Consider the following 8,123-nt stretch of genomic DNA (forward strand, 5'->3'; position numbering starts at 1 on the left):
CCTAGAACAAATGGTTGGTTCCTGGTAGGATTTCTAAGCATTTTTTGTTTGTTTGTTTCTGTTATCAATGGAAACACCACTGATTGAAGCAAGACAATTTCTCTTCATGCAAATCAGTGCAGAGCATATAGCTTCCCACACAGTAAATAGAAATTATTCCCCTCTAGTCAGGCAACAACCAAAACTGTCCCCCACATATTTTCATCCAGGGAAGTGCTGTTGCCTCCTCTCTGAAGAACAACTTTGACAGTAAGCTCCTTAAAGATATGCTTACTTCTGTCTTCTGAATCCACCACTGTGCCTAGCTTAGCTTAATAAGCAACCTTTAAAGGGATGAATGGAGAATAATTAAAATAATACAACGTGGTGAATGAATCTGGACTGCCAACATTGTGTAGTCCTATGGTTTGTTGTACATGATTCTGTTAGATTTCTAGAATCCTTCACTCTATTGCAGAGTTCTTAGGGGAAATACTTTCATCTGACACTAATGGACGTCCAGGCGGGTGAGTGCCGGCTGATATGAAAGCCCTGCAAGAATTCAAGACAGGTAGAATGCTGATGAAACACTTTCAGCAAATGTCACAGAGGGAAAGCTTTCCATGGTCGCTAACAGCTGCTTCAGCTAGGTCGCTACATAAACGCAAGGTGGGTGACTCAATGGGAGACGTGGGAGATGCATTTCTTATCTACCACTTACATTATTTTGAAGAAACTGAAACTCGAAGTCATTTTACATCTACCATTTTTTCTCCTCTTTCTCATATGTGTGATATGTATCACATACATCTTTTTTCCTCAATAATCAGTCTTCCTAAGGTAACTAATCTGAAATCTGCCTTTTTCCTATTTTTTTTAATTAGACAAATTCTTCTCTTACTTCCCCAAAAGCTTCTTCTCCAGTAACTTGTATCAAGAATGGTGACACAACTTTAAATATTTTTCCCTTCAAATTCTAAAAGTCAACAGACTCATCACTTGATTTAAAATGAGTCTCTCCACTCAAATATTCTGCTCTGATTAACATAAAACTCCCCTAGCCCATTGGAAAAGGTAAGTTAGTCATTCCCTGGTTGTCACATGAGCCATGAAATATTAGAACCATGAAATAAATGAGCAAATCTATGGTAGTGGAAAACTGCGTCTTGTAAAAGATGCAAGATTTCATGGCATCAGAGCACAGCTGAAATACTTTCAAGTCACTCACATAGAAGAAACCAGAATTACTCTCATTAACAGGTGAAGAAAAATGTACAAGCATGCAAACACAAAATTCACAATTAACAAACAGAACACTAAAAACTATAGAAGACCTTGGCGGGGAATAAAACTGACCCCTCAACTAATTCTATAAAATTTGTCATATTCATAATTCTGCTATGACATGGAGAACCTCAATAGTCAAATCAATCTTGAAAAAGAACAAAATTGGAGGTCTCACACTTCCTGATACCAGGATTAAAACAAAGCTAACGTGATCAACACAGGGAGGTCCTTCCATAAACACAAGCAGATGAATGGAATAGGTGGAGAGCCCAGAGATAAACCCCTGAGTGTTTGTATAGAGTTCAGTGATTTTTGACAAGGGCACCAAGATTACTTAATGGAGAGAAGTCTTTTCAACAAATGGTGTTGGGAAAACTGGATATTCACACACAAGGTGGAATTGTACCCTTACCTTATACCATATATACAAATTAACTCAAAACAATCACAAACTTAAATGTAAGACCTAAACCTATAAAATTCTTAGAAGGAAACATGGGGAATGCTTCACAACATTGGACTTGGCAGTGATTTCATGGATATGTCTCCCAAAACACAGAGAACAAAAGTAAAAATAGACAAATCGAACTGTATCAATTTTAAAACTTTTGTGAATCAAAGGATACAATTAACAGAGTGAAAAGGCAACACACTGAATGGGAGAATAGAGTAACAAATTATTGACCTGGTAAGGAGTCAATATCCAGTATATCAAAATCTTACATTATGGGGTCCCAGACGGTCTTATGTGACCAGCATCCCTGGGTGACTTTTCCCCTTGGGTCTGACTCATGTCAAAGATAAGTTGTACCCACTGCCTAATGTTAAGCAGGTATTCTGGTGGCACTCTTAGAAGATATACAATGAGAGTACATCATTAACAAGGGCACCAAACAGTTAAGGGGCAGATGACCATCTGGCTAGGAGGCCCCCTCTCCGGAGACTATTCTCAGAGTTGGGGTTACTGTATCCCTTTTGGAAATCTGTATTCTGCCTGAGTAAGTTATTAGTGTTAATACTTTCATAAAGGGAGTATCTCTCAACAGATGACTAGATAAATAAAATGTGGGATATCTATAAATGGAATATTATGCTAAATAAGGAAGGGAATGTTTATATAAATTACAGAATTACAAAATGTCTTAGAGAATATTATGCTAAGTGAAATAAGTCATAAAAAATACAAATATTGTATAATTGATTTCACTTATGCAAGGTATCTAAAACAGTAAACTGCGAAGAGAAAGAAAGCGCATTGGTAGTAGTCAGAAACCAGCAGAACGGGAATGCATAGTTGCTGAGTGTGTATAGAGGTTCAGTTTCTCAGGATAAAAAGCTCTGGAGATGTGTGGCACAGCAGTGTCAATATCCTGGATACTGCTGAACTGCACACTTAAAATAGTTAAGATGATAAATCTTAGGTAATTGTGTTTTTTCACAATTTTTTAAAGATTTATCTATTTGAAAGTCAGTGTTGGGGGAGGAGAGAGAGAGAGAGAGAGAGAGGCAGCTTAATCCACTGCATTACAGCTTTCCTCCTGTTCCCTGAACTTTTACTAATACCCTTTCCCCCAAACTGTGATATGGGCTGGCTTCGTGGTGATGGCAGCATCCCATATGGGCACCAGTTGGAGACCTGGGTGCTCCACTTCCAATCCAGTTCCCTGCTAATGCACCTGGGAAGGCAGGGAGATGGTCCAAATGCTTGGGCCTCTGCACCCATGTGGGGGACCTGGAAGAAGTTCTGGGATGCTGGCTTCAGCCTGACCCGGCCACTGTAGCCATCTGGGGAATGAACCAGCAGATGGAATTTTCTCTCTCTCTCTCTCTCTCTCTCTCTCTCTCTCTCAGTCTCTCTCTCTCTCTTTTCCACTCTCAATATCAAACAAAATTTTTAGAATGACTTTGGGATGACAAAATGATTTGAAAAATAAATATGCACCTACATGTTGCTGGGTAAAAATTTGTTGTGTACATAACAACAATTACAAAAATGTGAATGAATTCTTTTTCACTCTATGAATTAGTGGCCAGTTGAAATTATGATATAAGTTGCTTTATATATAAAATACAAATAATTGTAGTTGTTAGTTTCTTTTTAAGTCCCAATATATCCAGTTCTTTCTTATTTGCTGTTAAGTATAGTCCTTTGTTCTGTGTTGATTCCTTTAAATGATCCTTTCCACTCTTCATCTTTTTGAGATAATAAAGAACTCCTTCAGTTACTTCCTCTACCCAGATGACTTTCAAGTCTCTATCCCTCTACCTGTACAATCTAAGTTTTCCAAACGCCTCAGGACATTTTCATTTAAAATATCTCTCTGTTAATTCAAAGAGTCAAACCTATCATTGCCCCTCTAAAATTTACTTTGCTATTTCTCAGTGTCATCACATATTCACATCAACTGGTATAAAAGTGTTGGTTTCATTCTGCCTGCATCCTCCTGCCCACCCTTCACTGAATCCAATCCAGCCTCTGTTGACTTTTCTTGTCAAGTCTATCTTTCTTCTATTCCTGTTTTCCATTCCCTCAGTAGTTTTCTCTTGGGTTTGGTTTTTTGTTTTTTTTTTTTTTTTTGTAATAAAATTTATTTATTTATTTTGAAAGTAGATTTAGAGAGAGAGAGAGAAAGAAAGAAGGTTCTTCAATCTGCTGGTGAACTCTCCAGATGGCCATAACAGCAAGGGCTGGGCCAGGCTGAAGCCAGGAGCCAGGAGTTTCTTCCAGGTCTCCCATGTGAGTGCAGGGACCGTAACACTTATTTGAGAAAGAGAGAGAGAGAGAGAGAGAGAGAGACTGTCATCCTCTAGTTCACTCCCCCAAATGCTTGCAACAGCCAGAACTGGGCCAGACCAAACCCAGGGGTACAGAACTCCATCCAGGTCCTCTCTATGAGTGGCAGGAACCCGAGAACCTGACCCGCCCCTTCTGTTGTACATTAGCTAGAATACTGGATCAGAACTGGAGTAGCAGGGTCTCCAAACAGGCACTCCCAAATGAGATGACTGAAGCACTGCACCACAAGCCCATTCCCACTTGAAGCCTCTTTGGAGGAGCTCAAGCCTAATAATGCTCTCTCTCTCTCTCTCTCTCTCTCTGGGAACACATTTCACTTACAACCCTCAGAAGAGAATTCTCCCTGCATGTAAATGCCAGCTGCTTATTGCACGGGATCCAGAAGCAAGAAATTGGTGCCTTTTAATTGCAGAAACTCAAACAAAGCCCTCAATGAGTGCAATGGTTACAAACAGTTGTTATTTATTGACTGCCTACTATGGGCTAAACATTTCATATTTATTAATAAGCATCATCATTTAAAACCAGAGAAAAAATGCATAAATTCACAATAAAAGTTATAATTAGTGAGCTGCAGATCTAAGATTCAAACCCAGAAAGTCCAACTCCTGAGTCTATGTTCTGAGCCACCATCCTATATCATTTTATAGGGTGCCATTTAATTCTACAATAACTCTTCAAGATATATATATGTATATATAACATGGTACAAATATAAACACAATATGTAGAGTATGTTGCCCACTTTGGAGATCAGAAACAATGAAAATCACAGAGATTAAGTAATACCCTCCCCACGTAACAAATGTGAGTGCTCTGCTAAATTTACATTATTTTGATTATGCGCGTGTTCTTGAGGTTAACATGACTACCTCAGTTGTTACTCTGGGAATTAAACAGGATCATGCATGTGGCTATTTGTAGGCTAATATATTGTACTATGTTGGGTTTACTTTTTTTTAAACACATTCTTATGTTGCCACCATACCTATTAGCTTTTGGCAAATGGTATACAAGCTTTAATTCCATACCTCTATTTGTCTTTTTATTGTTTTTAAAATGTAGTAATTTACATATAAAATAAATATATGCATTACTATACTAATAAATCTGGATTCTTTCACTTAGCTAATTGGTTGTGCAAGTTCTTTAACTGATCTGTGCTTCCTTCTGGATCTGTTAAATGAAGAGTCTAGTGCATACATTATATGTTGTGAGAGTTAAAATAACTAACTGTATGTAAATCATGTAACAGTGTGTGGTACATGGTAAAATACGTAAAGTGTTACACTTAATTATTATGATTGTGTCTAATAGAAAACATTCACAAAATTGAAATAGAGAAAGGTAAATTTTCACTTTTGTTTGCTAATCAATATTGCCAAACTTATATTTCTCTCACTAAAAATACTAATAATGTTAATTTTAGCAAGACAAATACAATTGAATATGCTTCATTGTATTTGAATGTCTGGGAAAAAGTCTTCCCAGGTACTGGACCCCCCCTGAAATAGAACAATGTTAAAATTAAGACATGTCTTTTAACTGCTAATACTTAAAACAGACAGATGCAATCAAGAGAAGACAAAGATATGGGTAGAAAAGTGAAAAACAGTAATTCTCAAGGAGTCATCTAAAAATTTGCCAAGGCTTTTGAGAACACTGGTATTTCTTGGGTTTAATTTTAGATCAAAATGGATAGTTTCTGTCTTCTTGAGTGCAGATAATGGACTAGTACTGTCTTTATGCCATAAGCCATGATTAATCTTTTGGCTCACGAAAAAAGGGAGTAAGAGAATGGAATATTAATGGGAAATACAAGTTTGAAAGTGAAATGAGAGAAATGGAATTAAACAGGTGTGTGTGTGTGAGAGTGTAAGCGTGTGTGTGAGTGTAAGCGTGTGTGTGAGTGTGTGTGTAAGCGTGTGTGTGAGTGTGTGTGTGTGTGTGTTTAAAAGGCAATGGACAACAGAAGAAAGCAGGAATCTGAGTGCTGGGACCAGTGCAGGCATGAAAAACATATGCATCATGCTATTCTCTGCTAACCACGTGGTGGCGCTGTTGGCATGACACAGTTCAGTGCGGTTGTCTCCAACACAGGGTGCACACATTCTGGGAACATGCAGGAATATCTGTTAGAGTGCCCGAATAAAATGTTAAAACTCCATTTTCAACTTAGATTTTTGTATCTTAAGAAACAAAAATAGGGGCCGGCTCTGTGGCACAGTGGGTAAAGCCGCCGCCTGCACCACCTGCATCCCATATGGGCACCAGTTTGAGTCCCGGCTGCTCCACTTCCCATCCAGCTCTCTGCTATGGCCAGGGAAAGCAGTAGAAGATGGCCCAAGTCCTTGGGCCCCTGCATCCGCATGCGAGACCCGGAAGAGGCTCCTGGCTTCTGATCATTGCAGTTCCAGATGTTGCAGCGGATTAGGGAGTGAACCAGCAGATGCAAGACCTCTCTCTCTCTCTCTCTCTCTCTCTCTCTGCCATCTCCTTCTCTCTCTGTGTAACTCTGACTTTCAAATAAATAGATCTTTAAAAAAAAAAGAAATATTCTCTACTTTACGAGGAATATTTACTATAGGATTGATACAGGTTCTATCACTTAATCAACATTAGATGGTTCTGAGTCATATATGGATTTCACTCCATTCATTCATCTGCTCAGAAGCCAAAGCCTTGCAGTTTACATATTCTTGGTGAAATGGATTTACACAATCTGTTATCTGTTTTTTTTTTTCTTTTCTAGATATGTTATCAGTTTTAACTAAGCTAATTCTCTTAGTATGTACAAACAACTTAAAATATTTCCTCCACAAAGAAACTGCGGGTCAAAGCGATACTAATAATTCAAGGTGAAGATAACAAGAACAAAATAGAAGAACAAGATGTCATCTCTGATAAAATCAACCCAACTTAGTGACTTCTTGTTTTTGAAGATTAGGGGAATAGAAACTTAAAAAACACAAAAAGATACTATCTCTTTGTCTTTTGGGCTCTTTTTCAGCCACATTGTGGATAAAATACAGTGGCTATTGGTGATATGCTACCTAGCAAGACTTTTTGCTTGCTTGTTTTACAAAATCCAGAGTGCATTAAAAAAAAAAAAAACTGTGGAAAATAGAATTAAAATGTAAGTTTGTTTTGGCTCAAAATATGTTGAAATTCTTGCACATACAAATTCTTGAACGAGTTCATTGAAAATGTGTGTTAGTGAAAAACTTGTGCCTGGATTTCATAATCTTTTGCATCAAAATATATTTATTCTTTTCAATTTTTATTTTTTCATATTCAAAAATATGAAATGCTTCACAAATTTGCGTGTCTTCCTTGCACAGGGGCCATGTTCATCTCTGTATCGTGGTAATCTCTGCATATGTGCTGCCAAAGTGAGCACCAAAATATATTCATCTTTTAATTCCACTTGTACTCTAACTCCTTGGAGGACCCTCATACCCACTTGATAAAGTCATTTGAAGTAAAAGTAATATTTTTGGACAATAAATGAGGAAATATCTTTTTTTTTTCTTTTTTGACAGGCAGAGTGGACAGTGAGAGAGAGAGAGAGAGAGAAAAGTCTTCCTTTGCCGTTGGTTCACCACTGCTGGCCGCCACTGCTGGCGCGCTGCTGCCCGCGCACCACGCTGATCCGAAGGCAGGAGCCAGGTGCTTCTCCTGGTCTCCCATGGGGTGCAGGGCCCAAGCACTTGGGCCATCCTCCACTGCACTCCCGGGCCATAGCAGAGAGCTGGCCTGGAAGAGGGGAAACCGGGACAGAACCGGCGCCCCGACTGGGACTAGAACCCCATGTGCCGGTGCCACTAGGTGGAGGATTAGCCTGTTGAGCCACGGCGCCAGTGAGGAAATATCTTTTTGAAGGAAACTAATGCTTTGGAGAAAGAATTTTTTAAATGTATATTTAAAAATAGTTTCATCATTATGTGATTTTGTTCCTGCAATGGAAACTGATACATGTTGTCAATTAGGTTCTAGTATTTCCTATACGTTTTATTTATTCATTTTCATTGTGTTTTTAGAATTTTATTTGAAAGAGAGA

General features: G+C 38.4%; 1 non-coding gene across 1 annotated transcript; it reads right to left on the reverse strand.

The window, feature by feature from the left end:
- Positions 1-7,359: 7,359 nt before the first annotated feature.
- LOC133758932 (U6 spliceosomal RNA) lies at positions 7,360-7,463 on the reverse strand. Its single transcript, XR_009865837.1, has one exon. It is a non-coding gene; the product is annotated as a U6 spliceosomal RNA (small nuclear RNA).
- Between the last annotated feature and the right edge of the window lie 660 nt (positions 7,464-8,123).

This window comes from Lepus europaeus, chromosome 4 (assembly GCF_033115175.1).
Source record: "Lepus europaeus isolate LE1 chromosome 4, mLepTim1.pri, whole genome shotgun sequence".
Taxonomy (NCBI): Eukaryota; Metazoa; Chordata; class Mammalia; order Lagomorpha; family Leporidae; genus Lepus; species Lepus europaeus.